Here is a 16147-nt window from a genome sequence, read left to right on the forward strand (position 1 = left end):
CCTAAAGCCTGTGTTATTACAGAACAGATTATAGACAATAGGTGTAGAGCTGTTTGAAAGAATGAATTACAGAACTTCACAAATGCAGGAGCTGCCGGGGAGTGTTCCAGTGAACACTTTTCTCTCAGCCTTTGTGTAATATGTTGCTTCTTTGTGTCCTTATGTGCAGAGTGTGATGAACTACTTGAGTATTTCCAAGGCAAATCATAATCTAGTGGCTGTTATCACTTCACCTTGTAAGAGCAGGTACCTGGAGCTATTCATTTCGATTTGTTTTGCAAGATAGTATTTTTAATTCTTTCCCTAAAAGAAGTTTGGAAAAAGTGCTACAGAGTGGATATTTCTTGACTTAGGAGAACCTGGCAGCCTAATCTTATGAGAGGTGTTCCTTCCCATGGTGGAACGGTTGGGCTAGATGGTCTTTAAATGTTCCTTCTAACCCAAACCATTCTATGATTCTCTGTAAGAAGGTGAAAGTTCCCTCTGGTATCCATCTGTGGATAAAGTTTGTGAAATTATAGTGAGCTACAGTGTGCTGAGCTCCTCACAGGTGAGAGGGACAGAAGATGAAACAAGCTCAAGGAGCGATTTCATGCTAAAATTAGATCACTGTTTACTGTGTTGCATGTGAAGACTGTAGATAAAATCAAGTTCTGATTAAATAGGCAACAAGAATGTTGCCCAAAGAAGATTCTTTTGAGGGCCAGAGATTGACACAATTTTCTCACTTTTCTGTTAGGTCTAAGTCTAACAAAGGCTAACAAAGAGCCAGAAAAAAAATGTCAAATATATGTTGAATAGTGGCTAAAATTCAAAATCCTGTCAAACTTACATGGCAATGCTTTCTTTCCGGTTCCCAAAGCATATTCTCTCAGATTACTCATCTTACTTACGTTAGAATTCACACTGTTCTTTCTGCAACAGAACTTGAATTTCCCTTTGTATAATCAATAGATAGCAAGATGTTATAATCACAATATAATTGTATAATCAATGGATATCAAGATGTTATAATCACAATATAATCAAGAGAGTTAGGCAAAGTAGACAACGATAACAAAAAGAGAATAAGTGAAAGGCTTACCCTTCAGCTGAGCTCACCCCAAAACACCAAGAGAGATGATCTCCAGAAGAGATCCTTCCCCTCTGGTAGCCAGCTCTTAAATAGGTCTAGGAGGGGTGGAGCCTGACTCCACCCCTTCTGGCAGCACAGGTGAATTGCCTTCACCCGTGCTCCTCTGGCTGACTCATGGCTCACCTCAGGTGATCAATCAGAGGTTCAGGCCGTGACTCAGCAGTTCCCATACACCCTTACTTGCATAAGTTTGCTTTTCCTAATTTAAATGCACTATAAAATTGTAGCACTTAATGCATATGATTTAATGTGGAGAAGTGATGAATTCATGTGATATCAGGTACCTTACTGGGAAAAGACTTTTCCTAGTTACGAAAAGGTTTTCCTACTTAGATCTAAAATGAATGTTGCTATTTAAGTGTGGATTTTTCTATGGGATAGAAGTGTCTTCTCCAAATGTAATGCTTGTTTTTTTAGAAGCCAATTGGATGCTTGAAAAGATATATGTTTGGTGGCATCTTCATACCACCCACACTGTAAGGCTTCTCTAGGCATAAACTGACTGCCAATTCCAACTGACCTGGCAGTTCTGAAACTGATATTTGAATGGAAAGGCAATAGGGAATCGGATGCAGCCACTGTGGTGCTGTGAGTGTGCAGATGGATCCTAGAGATTGAGAGGGATAATGCATTTAAGCATATTTTAAATCAAAATGTAAAGATCTAATGGTCAGTTACATTTAATGAAGCTGGATGTTGGTTCTTTGAGGTCCTTTCCAACCCAAATCATTCTATGATTTTAAGCTGATCTTTTCCCAAAGGTCAAGTTCAATTAAACCCAAGATAAAAACTTATCATCTGGTGACTTGAAGTCATAAAATGAAGATTAGATACCAGATTGATCACTTTGGAAGTTTCATCTGTCTCCAAAATATAAGTCTAGGCTTTCCCCTTCTGAATTTAGAAATGCTGCCTGACTGACACTATTGGTGTTGATATAGTTTGCTGCATTGTTCGGTTTACTGTTGTAGAATTATCAGTAGAGTTCTATGAAATATTAAGTAGCAATCTATTCTTAGTGATTTTATGAGGACAATGCTACGGAATGTCGTGTAGCATTACTTATACTGCATGTTAACCTCTACTTACAGCCAAAGTAATTCATTAAATTGTGTAAGTAAAATCAAGGGATTGTGAAGGGAAAGTACGGCACTCTCAAAAAGAAATGTACAGCTTTTCAAGGTACAGTTTTCCAAAGGAAACAATTATGTTTCATAGATCTGATATGGATTTGGAGCACTAACTTTTTTTTTTTTTTTTTTTTTTTTTTTTAGAGAGAGCATGCTCTGCAGAGTAATGTCTTTTCATCTAGTTTTAGTTAATCTTCGTACTTCATCCTTACAGATGCATTCTAATAAGCAGTCTTGAGAATGAATGCCCATCTCTGATAGAAGAATATCATGCAAGCAGCTGTGTAATTCTGGACAGTTACTATTGGACACCACCTAATGCCTTTTATCTTAGACTGAAAATCCAACAGTTAGAATCCTGAAGGAAACCATGATGAGCACTACGTGGCTTCCATGTTTTTTTACGGAATGAAGCAGGATTTTTTGTTTGTTTTTTTCTCATTCATTGATGATATTTCATGTTTCAAATCAGTCATGTTAGATACTTGCTGTTCTAACAATACAAGTGTATGGATATTTCATAGCAGATTCTTTTTCTGAGATGATACTGAATCGCTGGTAGGTCTCGTAAGGTCAGTGTTCCATAAATCTAGAAGGAAAGTTAAAGTAATACAACAGCAACAATATCAGGGGACTTGTATAGGTTACTTCCTTTTGTCTTTCTTTCTAATCACAGATTTTTGTTCTTGCTCTAAATATGTTTTTCCATTGCTGTGGCTGTTTTCATTACCTCTCACTACACTGTAACCTCTGTGCCAGGCATGCATGCACACTTTTGCTGTTCTAGGCCACCGTTAAATCACTCATTCATCCATTTATTTGGGCCTGTCTTTCTCTGCCTTTTCCCTTAGGCTTATTAGCACTGCTACATATTGCTGGCAGCCAGCAGCCCTGTTGCCTGCTACCTGTGGTCATGGCAGCTTTCTCCGTCACCTTCTCTCTCAATACTGGTGAAAAACAGCACACTGAGGATTATATGGAGCATGAAATGGTCCAGGAACGGCTTTTCTCGTGCTACTTAAACTTCATTTAATGAAGCTGAAATACAATGCCATCAGCTGAAATATGTGATGGGAATTCACCTCATCGGCTCAGGAAAACATCTGTTGTGGTGATCTGAAGCTGTCTTAGCCAAAGGCTAAACTGTGCTATTTTTAAAGCACATTCCCATCATGGAAACGAGGAAATGGAGTCAGTGGAGCAGTGCACAAAGGAATGATTGAAAGTTTGAGATATATGTTGCGGTAGAGAGAGCAGGAAGCCACTGAAGCTAATGTTTAGGACAAATCAAAATCTAACACTTCTGTTTTTTCAATTGTTTTAAGAATGTCATGCTCATCATTCTGTTTTTTATTAAAAGATGCTGGAATATTTTGGACCATATTTCTGATTCTTCTCCATCTCTTGTTTTGCAGTCATTTCTTACCAAATTGAACAGTGTAGGATAATTGTTCCAGACAAAGTAAGAGTATCAGACTCTTTGTTCATAACACAGACCCATTCCAAACCATTTCATAATCAACCCAGAATGACTATTTCATCTCTGTGTCTGGGTCATAAGTTTACTGACCCAACACATGAAGGAAACCTAATAGAAATTTACTGCTCCACTGAAATAACTAATCACCCATGCATTAGGAAGGAATACAATTGCAGTATAATTATGAGATAAAAAAGGCAAATGCTACTGCAAATGAGGGAAATAGAGATAATGATGCATTCCAGCTCCATGCAGATAACTATGGATAAGTAATTACAGTGAGATTATTGGAGTGTGGCCATTTCTTTTCTTTTGCTAAAGTGTCTGTTACATGTTTTTCTCCTTGACTGTGGAACGTGCTTTTTATTGTCCGTGTTTAGGGTAAGAGTTGGATATTCAGAAATGTTGACAGGAACTCTAGACTGCTTCCATTGCAAGTCTTCCAGTCACGCTGATGAGAGCAAAGTTTTGCACTAACAGTAAAACTCTGAATGTTCGAGTACTGTGTTCAGTTTTGGGCCCCTCACTACAAGAAAGACATTGAGGCCCTGGAACGTGTCCAGAGAAGGGCAATGAAACCGATGAGGGGTCTGGAGCACAAGTCTTACGAGGAGCAGCTGAGGGAGCTGGGATTGTTTAGTCTGGAGAAGAGGAGGCTCAGGGGAGACCTCATTGCACTCTACAACTTCCTGAAGGGAGGTTGTAGTGCAAAAGGGTCTGGTCTCTTCTCCCAGGCAAATAGTAGGATCCAAGGAAACGGCCAGAAGTTGTACCAGAGGAGGTTTAGGTTGGATATTAGGAGAAACTTTTTCTCTCAAAGGGTGGTCAGGCACTGGAATGGCTGCCCAGGGAGGTGGTGGAGTCGCCGTCCCTGGTAGTGTTCAAGAGGCACCTGGATGAGGAGCTACGAGAGATGGTTTAGTAGCTTGTGGCACTGACAGGAATGGGAGGGTGGTTGGACTGGATGATCTTGCAGGTCGTTTCCAACCTTGTGATTCTGTGATTCTGTGATAAGCCTCTAAAAATACATCCTTGTTTAGATACACATAATGTATGAGCAAGTACTTGTAACTGGGAGATTTGCTGTATGCAATTCTGATTCAGGTTCAGTCCTGAAGATGTTTATGGATATGGTTAACTTTGCATGTGGTTTCAAAGCTAATAGCACAAGTGACAGTGTTTAAAATGAAGAATGCAAGCTCTAGGACCTTGCAAAATACAGGATTCACGCCCTAAATTCTATGAAATAAATAATGGCACAGAATTAACACAGTTGGGAAAAACAATCATAAGAAATGAAAATCCTCCATTTAATTCCTGCAGGGGGGGAAAAAGAAGGAAAAAGAAGCAACAAAAAAAAACATGGATTGTACAATGTGCTCTTCTTGCAGGGTTCTCAGGAAGAAGTTATACATTTTTGCTATCTAGCAGAATACAGTGCAATTCTCCTTCTATAGCAAATCCAAGCAGTGACATTTTTGAAATCTTTGAAACTCTTGGCCTTCCAATGTTTGATGTTGGTGGTCCATAGCAGTAATTAACTGGACTGTCTTAAAGAGGATACGAAACTGGAGAAACTGCATTCTCACTTTCAGTTACCTGATTTGAAAAATAGCAAGGAATGCTTTTCATTTATCACTCTGTGGTTGTGTGATAAAGGAATTGCAGCAATCTACCATTCACTAATCTTGCTTTGAGCTTGGTTCAATCCTGGTGGCTTGATAGACATGTTACTTTGTTATTTAGGCAGTTTTTCCTCCTATTCCAAATTGGGATTGAGGTTGTCCTAGCGTGTATCTGTGACCATATGACTCTTTCACCCCACTTAATTTTTTTCAGTCAGGTTCCTGTACTGGAGCTAGTTGCATGATTAGAAAAGGGTGCTATTTTAGGGCACAATTCATCTAACTGAAAAAAAGATCCTAAAGTGGGTGACAGGCTGCTCAGGTGTGGATGTCTGTGCTTCAGGTGCCTAAAAAGCACTGTGTGTTCCAGCTGCACAGATCAGAGAGAGCATGGCAGGAAGGGGACAGAGAGAGACAGAGGGTGAGCACAAAGCTAGGATGATGAAAGGATGTATTTTTTAATGCCCTTAAATGTCTTGGAGATGTTACACATGGCTTTAAAGCTCAAAAATCAGGCTAGATGTACAGCATGGGCTCTTCTATGCAGTCAATTAGTTTAAGACCTGATACAATGAGTAGAAATCTGGGTCCCATTACAGAGCTCAGAAAATTCTTTCTCAGGTGGATAGAGGCCCTGTTTCTACCCCTGTACAATGAAATGGTTCTTTACAACAGTATGTACAGAAAATCAGCAAATTTTCAGTGGTGGAAGACTAAGGCTTGATCTAAACTCACTTGCTTTGCAGCTGAAAGAAAGAACAATTCTGTTTGGATAAAGAAGGAAGAAATGTGACTTTAGGAGGCTGTTTATGCTATTCGGTTCCTTTCATGTTTCCAGCCCTGAAAGCTGCTGCTTGGTTGAAATTTTAGAATAGTCTCAGGTGAAATGAGTTGGGCTGTGAATGGATAATTTCAGTTTTAGGGTGTGACTCTTAGGGCTAATCTGCTAGGGCCACATGCTGCAGAGAACTGGGCTGGTGTAGAGCTGCTGTTCTGGCTCCGATGCAGTGAGTGGAATTTAAAAAGTGGACTTTTCCCTTTGGACTTGATTAGTACAGGTATGCTGTTCTTTTGATTATAACTTAATATCCATCTCTGTCCTTTTCAGTATAAAACTGATGTTGAAGTAAGAGCTGTTGAATATCCTGTACCTATGCAATTTTTTAGAGATGCAAAACCAACAGACCAACCCTGTTCTGCTGGGTGATTCATTAAGGAACAAAGCTGTATTAGTCATTAGGAGACCATACTTTTCATCATAGAAGCACAAGATCCTCAAGGATAGACAGGTGTTTAACCTCAGCTGCTTCTGCAAATGGTTGCAAAGGAAGTATCTCCTAATCCTGGTTTTAACTGAAGGTCTACAGAAATCAGTGTAGGATTCCCGGAGGGTTTACTCTATCCAATAGGTGGGAGAGTTCTAAGCTGATTTTAGATGGGAGTCTTACTCGAAATGCTGTTTGGTTATACTGTACATTTGATAAGTTGTGTGTCACTGATGTCACACATTTACTATTGGAAATCTGCATAGCCACCAGATTTTTTTTTGTTTACAAGTACTAAAAAAATTGTCATGCGTGTCTGTCAGCTCAGCCATCCAACTTGTTGCATTGTTTAAAAAAAAAAAAAAAAAGCAAACACACTCAAGGGAAAAATGTACAGAAGAAATAAATTGATCACATTTACTGTACAGGTGTATCTATGAGTTACTTTCTGAATTGTGACACAGAAGAATCCACTGTTCAAGCAGCAGTGATGTACAGAATGAAAGGACTCCATTCTGTATGGAGGAATTATTATGAATTCTCAACTATGCTACAGCAGAAGCTGTTTGTTTGAGACGAATAGACACTATTACACTGTCATACTGAAAGATGGTTTCTTTCAGCTAGCTCTGTCTATGAGGTGTTTTGTCTAAAATGTATAAAAACTGGATGTCTTTATAGTTTTCAAATGAAAAGAGGTGGCAATAATGGCAAGTGGTTAGAAACAATGAAACCAGTGCACCTTAAACACCTTTCTTCAGAGTAGGCAATTTATATGTTACCTGAGGGAGAAGGCAACCACCCATCTATTTCTCATGAGGGCAGTGTCGTTAGTATTTGTATTTATGACTTTGTATTGTTAAGAAGAGGTACGAAACGTGAATAAAGACAAAACTGTTGAATGGATGCTAACAGCCACAGGTCCCATAGGAAAATCCAGTAGCACCGTTTGTGCTTCACCTGCTACATCTATTGACTTTCTGAGATTCTGAGCGTAGAGTCTTTTTAGTTGGAAGGGACATTAAATGTCATCTAGTCTAACTCCCCTATAATGAACAGGGACACCTACAGCTCCATCAGCTTGCTGTCCAGCCTGACCTTTAGTGTATACAGGGACACAGTACTCCAGGTGAGGCCTCACGAGCACAGAGCAGAGGGGCAGGATCACCTCCCTCACCCTGCTGGCTGTACTTCTTTTGATGCAGCTCAGCATCGAGTTGGCTTTCTGGGCTGTGAGGGCTCATGCTGGCTCATGTCCTGCTTGGCGTCCACCAGTACTCCCAGGTTCTTTTTTTGCAGTGGCTGGATTCCTACGTTTTAAGAGCCTTGAGATTGGTGCTCTTGATACGTTTCTGCCAGGCTTATCTCAGAGTGGACTGCAGCAGAATGTTTATGCTTAGGCTGATTTTCAAGCACCCAACAGAATGCAAACAAATAGCGATATATATAAATTTTCTAGCAGTTTTGCTTTTTGATATAAGAATAGAAATCATTAAAATTGGAAAAGTCCTCTGACACCATGAAGTCCTACCATCAGCTCATCCCCATCATGCCTAATAATCACATCCTTCAGTGCCACATCTCCATGGTTCTTGATCACCCCCAGGAATGGTGACTCCACCACCTCCCTGGGCAGCTTGTGTCAATGCAATACCATCCTTCAGAGAAGAAATTTTTCCTGATATCCAACCTGAAATATATCCCTTAGGCTGTAAACTTTCTTGCAGCATATAATGTTTTGCACATAGGAGCACAGGAACTGTGTTTCTGAGATGGATCTTGACACATCAGCTTCTCCCCATGTAAACACCCTCATGCTACATGCTGTGCACAATGTGAACTGCTGATTTGTATCCTGTATTTCTTATGGACATCTGTTCACAACAGTGTTTAAAGTGATTTTCCTAGTTTAGAACAAAATAGTTGTCACAATCATAGCTGGATGCTGGCCTGGTGGCTAATTCTCATTAAAGAATGAGTAGGTCTTTCCCTTCCTGTCTCTTGTTCCTCTTTTACAACTGTTCTCTGTGTTGAGGTGTAGCTAAGCCACAGCTTGAACCAGTGGTTGAGCACCTGGTGAGAAGGCAGGGCCAACCCAGGGGAGCCCAGGTGTATGTGATGTCCCTGAGTGACCACAAGGAGTGGAGCCAGGATCCACCCCCTTCCAGAACTCATGTAAGGGTTAGCAGTGGAGGTGAGGGTATCTCTTGCTGGAGATCCCTGAACACCTGAGGCCTTCTGAAGGTAAGCAGCTTCTTTTTTTTCACTGTATGCCCATGGCTGTTGTATTTGAGTAAATCTTCACTTGCTGCAGCCTGGGACCCTGCTGCTCTGCTGATGTTCCTGAGTTTTCCATTTCATTACACTAGGTGTGAATTTAGTTGGAGGAAGGTGAAGAAGAGTATGGAATCATTTGTGTATCATTTATTGCTGGTATGCAAAAACATTTCTTGCTAGGCCAGTCATGTTGGCTGTTGAAAAAAGCATTGGGGAACTGTATTATTCAGCAAGCTAAACCAAGCAGGTCAGCCTAAGCGTCATGTGGGAAACTGTGTCACTCTTTGCTTATCTGGCACTTTACCAGAAGAATCTTTTAATCCACACCTAGGATAAAAAAACAAACAAACAAAAAAAAAAAACACAAATTGAGGAAAAAATCTTTTAAATTCGTAAATATAGATATATATATATTCATAAATATGTAGAGATGTGTGTGTGTGTGTATATATATATATATATTTTCTCTCTGTGCTTAAAGAATGTTATCGTTATTTTTAAAACAAGTTTTTTTTTCCTGTGTGGATATGACCTAACTGATGTGCAAGGCTGTGGTGCAGCTCCACTGACTATCAGTGGACTTCTGCACCCTACAGGAACCTGTAGTCAAAGTATAATGATGAAAAAAACAGTTCGGTTGTTTGAAACAGAGTGATCAGAAGACAAGGAAGAACTTCTGGCACAGGAGTTTGTTTTCTATGTGAAACATTCATGATCTGTTAAAATACAGGTTGCATTATCAATAGTTCCAGGGAAATGGGAGTACAGCATTAAATATATTGTTTTAATTATGGAGAAGAGGTACAGTATTATGTTGGCTTAACACCTAAACATAAACTAACGTGAGAAGCTTTACTGCAAGATTTATACACGTGTTGATATTTCCCATTTTTAATCATCTGGGGATTGATTTTTGGCGGATTATCTTGTAGTTATTATTTTAATTTATGCCGTCCACACTTCCTTGTGCAGTTAGTTTGACTACCTGCTGGAAGTGCTCATCTTTCTTAGTTTATGTTTAAGCTGTGGGTGCCAAGAGTGCTTTGGATTTTCTATCTTTGGGGCACACAGCCTGGCTTTATTCTGAATGCATGCCAAGAATAAAACCCATCCAGTGTAAAGGCAGCAGGTAGTGAAGAGCTATAAAATGTTCCTGGTATCAGACAACCAAAAAGGCAGGACCTTGAATCCAGACCTTCCCTGCTGCTACACAAACACTATTTGGTATTATTGCACTCAAAAGAGTCTCAACTTGCAATTTTTTATTTTATTTTATTGCCACTTAAAATTTTACTTACTGATTTGGCAATTGAGAAAAAGAAGAACAGATAAACGGTGAAGCAAACTGACAGGGACACATTTCTCCCCTTACCCATGCTCAGCTCCAACCCAGTTTCTCTCCTCCACTTAGTCTCAACTTTAATTGCTTTCACTGTGTGTTATACTCAGCCCATCTCAATCCCTTCAGTAAGGGAGCAGCACGGGAGTTTGGGGTTGTGCATATAATGGTTTCAGTCTATAATTCCTTGCTTTTTATACTTGTTTTCCTCTGCTCTGGTATGGGTTACCCATAAGTTGTCATCCATTTTGAATCATCCTTAATCCACTGTGGGATATTCACAGGACACAGATTTTTCAGAGGTGTCCCTGCCCTGGTGTGAGCCATCCATGGGTTATAGTCTCTTTTGGACCATCCCTATCCCAGTGCAAGTCTCCCATGAGCATAATCCCTACTTGGAGTGAGACACTCCCTTCCGTGAGGAGCCTTGATCTTCTCTTTTAGTGTGCCTTTTGTATTCCTAACTCCCACTTTTCCCCCAGGCAGCTGCCACTCTTTCTAAAACATGTTGAGTGGCCATGTGCTCCTTGGGCTGAGATTTGGGCTGTCAGAACTGCATGGAAGCAGCTGTGCATCACCTAGAGCAGCTCTTGGCCTTCTCATGCAGATCACCTCTGCTACTGAAATCCTGCGGAATTTCTCCTAATAGACAAAGGATAATAGATTCTGGACTACAGCAGTCCAGCTCACTGAGGATGGATAAATCCTCCAAAAGGTGAAGGACGGGGGGGGAAGCTACAAATATATTTTTTTTACCATTCTCCTATTAGCAACTTCTTCTGATATTACAAAACTATGCTATGTATATGGGTTTGAAAACAAGCAAAAAACATTCACAGATGATGACTATATACAGTGTAGAAAAACTCATACAGATAACTCATAAAAGTTCTAAATCTGCCATTTCCCTCTTGGTTCCTACAGCCTTTATAGACTAGATAATGAGTTTTTGCCTTCTAAAGAGATCTATTTTCAGGGCTGGAAACAAAGTATGCATTCTGTAACATCTCAAATAGTAACACTTTCTATTGGCCATTACTAACCTGAAGCTCTAAGTACCTCAGATTTTTCACATAAATCTTTCCTTTTACAAGAGCTGAAACTGCTGGATAAGTTCACTTCTTACCAGGGAAGAGACAGGGACATGTGAGGTGGAAACTGATATTGTGCAGACTGTTTTGCTTTATTTAAGCTGGATGCCATCATAAGTTTAGGAAACGCTACAAGGAGACTTAATTTGAAAACATGAAGGTCACTGAAGGCCTAACAAATGGGAAGCCTTTGGCAAAAAAGGCTGACTTAGTGCTACCTCTGAAAAGGAAAACAAACCAATATATGTTATAATCAATTTAAATGCACAAATTCTGTGTGTATTTCTTAAACTGGCTGACCAGACATAATCTTTGCACTGTTTCAGCCAGCCAAGTTTATTTGCTCTTGTATGATTATGGTGTTAATCACTGTAGTGATAGGAAATACAGATACTGCGGAGTTGCTGATTAGCAGAGCTGGACTCTAGCTCATGCAGTAATAGCTCACGCATTGCATAGCTTGCACTGAATCTACACCAGACAATGACTTTTTAGACCTATGGGATTACAGAGAGTGCTGAGATCTGAAAGCAGCGATCGCCACAAGCTTTGAAACAGGAGTACAAATCTATTCTCTGGCCTTAATGAATTTTGTTTTGTTAAAAAGCATAATATCAGAGTGCAAACACCTTCATAAAGCATGAGTTAAAAACTCAGATTTTAGAACAGGATAAAGACATTAATCTCCATTGTAAGAAACAACGTGATTAGAAAGAACAGAAAGAAGAATCAGAAGTGAAAATAAACTATGCCTTTTCGTGGGTGGAAGTCAGAAAACAGACTTGACAAGTACTGTGGATACAATAGTATATGTGCATGTGAATATATATATATATATACGTATATTTGTACACCCACACATATATTTGCAAAATTGCTTATAGAATATGCTTAGGCAATTACATAGGGTAGATAACTTTGTTTATGAGTATCTGATATATATTAGTACGAGTTTTGATTAATAATATAATAAAGGATAGTTCTCTGATGGAGAGACTTTTCTGTCCCCACAGTTTAATTTATGAAGATATACCTATCCTCAGTGTTCCTCAGACATTCTCCAAAAATGTGCCTGAACACAGATAAGGTAGGTGGCATTTTTTTTTCTTCACACTGAATCTTCAGTGCAAAACATGTATTTGTGCTTTCTCATTTATTTCCTTTTCTGTTTAACAGATAAATATTTATAGAAGAGAGAGCAGCTTTTCAAACTGTCTGTGATATGACAAAGGAGAATGGCTTTAAACTAAAAGGTGTGTGATTTAGAATAGATATTAGGAAGAAATTCTGTGCTCAGAGGGCAGTAAGGCACTGGCACAGGCTGCCCAGAGAGGCTGTGGATGCTCTATCCCAGGAGGTGTTCCATGTTGGGTTGGATGGCCAGCCTGATCTGGTACAGGTCACCGAGCCCTTGGCAGGGTATTGGAGCTGGGTGGGCTTTAAGGTCTTTTCCAGCCCAAGTTGTTGTACGGTGGTTGATTGTTGTGCTGATTTCATGATTGAAGTTCTTGCTACTCTGTTGCGCTGCTGTTCATGGTTCTGTGGTGTTGTATGCTTCTGATTATAGGTAGAGATTTTTTTTTTTTTCTTCTTCATTGCTATGACTATGCTCTGATTTTAAGGGTGTCAAAGTGCAACCGATTTCCACATTGCTTGATTAACTTTGGGATGATGTCTATTTTTTAAATATCCTTCCAGTGAAATCTCACATAGGTGTGCTATCAGTGTATGCTGTAGTATTTTCATAGATTTCCATCTATATGTCAGCAAAGTACCTGATGCATCACCTTTGAATATATCACACTGTAGGTCTGTGAAGTGTCCCAGCTGTCCATGTTTGTGTTATTACAAAAAGGGAGCATGAGTGACATGTTATTTGGGGTTTTGAGACCATGATGTGGGACTATCACATCACAAAGCAGTACAAACGGGCCATGTAACTGCTGATAAGGCAAAATTGATCAACTCCAGCAGGATACATTTGTACCTCTTTGAATGGATAGTTACTTTGTTTTCTAACCCAGAGACATTGAGCTTACAATTATGAAAAATTAATGCTACAAGACTGCAGACAGCTTTAATAAATGTGTTTTAAGTGCACGTGCAATTATCAAGAGATCTAAAGATCAAAAGTATTATTGTCTATGTACAAGGCAGCACTTACTAGAAAATAAACCTATTATTTTTGGCAAAAGTATTTTTCTCAATTGTATGTCTAGTAGATAATTACACATATGGCGTTCAGATTATACATTGCCGGCGTGTTGTACTGCCTGATGGTCACTAATAGTACTGAAAGAGAAGCAGTTCAGCTGCAGGTTGCGATGAGATTTTTGGAACAAAGGACAAACAAATTTACCTCAAAGTTCACCATTACTTTTAAAGAAGTTGAAGCAATGTGGTATTCATATGGGATTAATACAATCTCCCTATCAATTTGATAACGCTGGAAAGCATGCAGAAATGTAAACATCTATTTACTCCACATTGAAAACCATGATGTTGACAAATACAAATACTATTCCAAACTGTTACCCAAGTGGAAAGGCAGCTTTATTGCTTAAGTACTGATGCATGTGAAAGGAATCTGATGGTAGAAGACTGTTCTTGCAAAAAGATGTGTAATGTGTATGTGCATTGGCACATGAGGTGAGATGTATTCAGCCTGGAAATAAGATTCATTTTTACCACAACTCAGGGAAATTAAACATAGAAACAACTTTCTGAGGGAGGCAGGAAATTAAATCAAGTTGATTTTCTTTGTAGAGGCTTGTATGATGTGTATTTTGGATTATTGGTTAAAACAGTGGTGAAAACACACCACCGTTTTAGTTGCTCACTGTAGAGCAGTGCTGCATGGAGCCAAGGTCTTTCCTGCTTCTCATGTTCTCTTTTAAGTGAGGGATTGGGGCTGCATAAAGGGCTGGGAGGGGTAGAGCAGGATGGCTGACCCAAATGGGTGAAATTCCAGAAAGCTGTTCTGGAACAACAGAAGTTCCCATGCTGAGTCTCTGGCTCTGAATGCTAATGCCTGGGCTTAGCTCTGCTCTTTTGGGTAAAAAGGATCTGGTCATCTGTGTGAAGTTAAGGATGTGTGAAATTGTTTGCAAAGCTGAGACTTGAGGAGGATTTATTTTCATGTGAAAGGGCAGAAAGGCAGGGAAAAACAGAAGTAAACAAGAGATGGAGACAGAAATAGGAACGAAATATTGTGATGCTTTAAAAGACAACAACCCTTGCTTTGCAAGCGAGATGTATTTACTATAAATCACCCTATTTCTTTAAGTTCTTAACCTTCTCTGAGCTCAAAATCAAACATACATACCTCTATGTAGTGCCACATTAGTATTTACTAGACATTGTTATCCCATGAGGAATGTGAAGCAGCTACAGATGGGACTTCTCAGATTGGCGTGAACCTATGCTGTCATAGAAGTATCATGGCTATGATGGTCTCATTTTAACAACTGATGTTCAGAATGCTTAGCTACAGCTTTTGTTCAACAGCAGACAGGATGCTCTTTCAGAACTGGACTTTGTTTAGCCATATTTAGTTTAAGACGTTTGTATTACTGCAAACCTGTATCTCCAATAGTCTATACTGTGCAGATCTAAATCTTCTCTTACTTAATATTGACACATAATGACCTTCATTGAAAACACTGTGTGTGTAACACTATCCATCATTTGTTGATTAAAAAAAAAGTCAGTATGCAAGCTGAAGGTAAACCGTAGATCAAATGTAAGAACTACTCTGTCCACACCTTAAAATGACTGTACTGTAAAAGCTCTCTCATTTCAATTAGCAGTTTCATAGGCTTAGGTCATCCAACTACAGCAGTGTGAATTTGAGTGCATTTTTAAAAATGATTATGCTCTTCACTCAGTAAGGAGCATGGGTATTTGTCTTAGCTGTGATTTTAAAAGCACAATTTCCATAGCAAGAGACAAACTGGAAGCTGCTATTACACTTTTTGTTCTTAGTTAGAAAAAGATATTAAACATTTTTAAGAAATGAGAAAACTGAAATAATTGTGGTTATTCTGTTCTTCTGTTAATGAACTGAAGCGTCCAAAAGATCTGTATTGCCTTGATACTAAATTCATGATATGCCTACCCTGTAACTCGGAGTCTTGTCACCTTTAGTTCTTTGAGTTTGTAATGGGAGATCCATGAATGGATTCCAGATGTCTGCTCTGTAGATGAAGTTCATGGCCAGAGACACTGAGCCATGAAAAGGCAGATTCACATACACTGTGGGAGACAGCACCTACTCACCTTGTATGAAAAGCACCATAACATCTCATTCTACAATTGTTGGACACCCTTAACAGGGAAGAATGCCTTTATTTCTTGGTTTGATTTCTAGTAAGTTCAAAGCAACTTTTATTTTCTGGTATCACAATAGACCAGAGCCAATAGTAAAGTGATTAATTTTGCTGTTGTTGCTCTGTCTCAGGAAATTGAAAGGGAGAAATGGAATCTGTATCAGTAAAAATAGAAGGAAAAAAAGAAAGCCCTCATGTATTGTGTCCCCTTGTTTCTTCAGACACACCTTACAAGCACTGCTTGTAATAAAGCATTGCAGGTGGGTTTTGCACATTGTTTGATTCTTAAACTAAGCTCGGGGTTTAACTGTCTGAAAAAAAAAAAAGACTGTTGAGTTTTGACCATTTTCATCCAAGAGCTGTCAGAAAATCTGGTGTTGTAAGAGGTATCTGCTGAGTTGCCCATTAAAGTTCTGAGAAAATACAACTGTTGCTATTTCCTACCTCCCTTGAGCATTTCAAAGCAGCGGGGATGGA

At 39.3% G+C, this 16147-nt stretch overlaps 1 long non-coding RNA gene across 1 annotated transcript; it reads left to right on the top strand.

Annotated features, from left to right (window-relative positions):
* Nucleotides 1-6322: 6322 nt before the first annotated feature.
* LOC125692082 (uncharacterized) lies at nt 6323-15838 on the top strand. Its single transcript, XR_007376440.1, has 4 exons — nt 6323-6428; nt 12356-12429; nt 12519-12595; nt 15802-15838. It is a non-coding gene; the product is annotated as an uncharacterized LOC125692082 (long non-coding RNA).
* The last annotated feature ends 309 nt before the right edge of the window (nt 15839-16147 follow it).

Source organism: Lagopus muta, chromosome 4 (genome assembly GCF_023343835.1).
Source record: "Lagopus muta isolate bLagMut1 chromosome 4, bLagMut1 primary, whole genome shotgun sequence".
In the NCBI taxonomy this organism is placed as follows: Eukaryota; Metazoa; Chordata; class Aves; order Galliformes; family Phasianidae; genus Lagopus; species Lagopus muta.